Genomic DNA, 771 nt, shown 5'->3' with positions numbered 1-771 from the left:
CCCCCCCCCGATGTCCATCAGTACGAATCCTCTTTGGAAACTATTGAGCAACAGTAACCTGGACCTTTTCAGTTCCAAAGTTCAGTATAGTGACCAGCCCCAGATGAACAGTAACTCAGCCAGGAGAATTCCCAACAGTCAAGATCTGGGGTACAAAATCCCTGATGATCATTCCTCTTCAGACGAAGGTCAACCACCAGGTATTAAAAAAATCACACAAGAAAGTCCAATACCTTGAACAAGAAGTAGACAAGTTTGTAGGGAAAAAGACAGACAAGACATACTGGCTTCTAGAAGAAATGCTAACCAAGGAGCTATTGGAAATGGATTCAGTTGAAACTGGTAGTCAGGACATTATTCAACAAGCAAGAGGCTGTTTCCAGGCCATACTGGAAAAACTGGAAGAAGAAACATTATGAGATGGATGTGCAACTAGTAGAAGCCTGTTACTAACTTGACCAAAGATCCCTTGATTTTGGTTAATTCTTATCCTTTTGAAACTGCTGTTAATGATAATAAGCAATAAATGCTGACTTTTCCTTCATTTAAAACTATCAAAAAAAAAGTGGCAAAAGACTTGGAAGGACATTTTGGTTCCAAATTGTTTTCAGTTTGTTATTTCAGACCAATGAATGTAATAGGAAACTATGGAACCATCAGCATTACCAAGTCAGTCACTAGTTGTGAAGGCATCTAGGGATGTCTACAGGCTTCTTTTCAGCAGAAGGGAAATTCACTTTATGTAACAGGCTTATCAGAACCAGGTCAGAT

General features: G+C 39.4%; 1 pseudogene; it reads left to right on the top strand.

The window, feature by feature from the left end:
* The window catches only part of LOC114031370, a 1,404-nt pseudogene extending 985 nt beyond the window's left edge, over positions 1 to 419 (top strand).
* Positions 420 to 771: the final 352 nt, after the last annotated feature.

This window comes from Vombatus ursinus, unplaced genomic scaffold, assembly GCF_900497805.2.
Source record: "Vombatus ursinus unplaced genomic scaffold, bare-nosed wombat genome assembly UNPS02015160.1, whole genome shotgun sequence".
NCBI classification, from domain to species: Eukaryota; Metazoa; Chordata; class Mammalia; order Diprotodontia; family Vombatidae; genus Vombatus; species Vombatus ursinus.
Note: the sequence above shows the minus strand (reverse complement) of the source record. Positions and strands in the feature narration are given on the sequence as shown.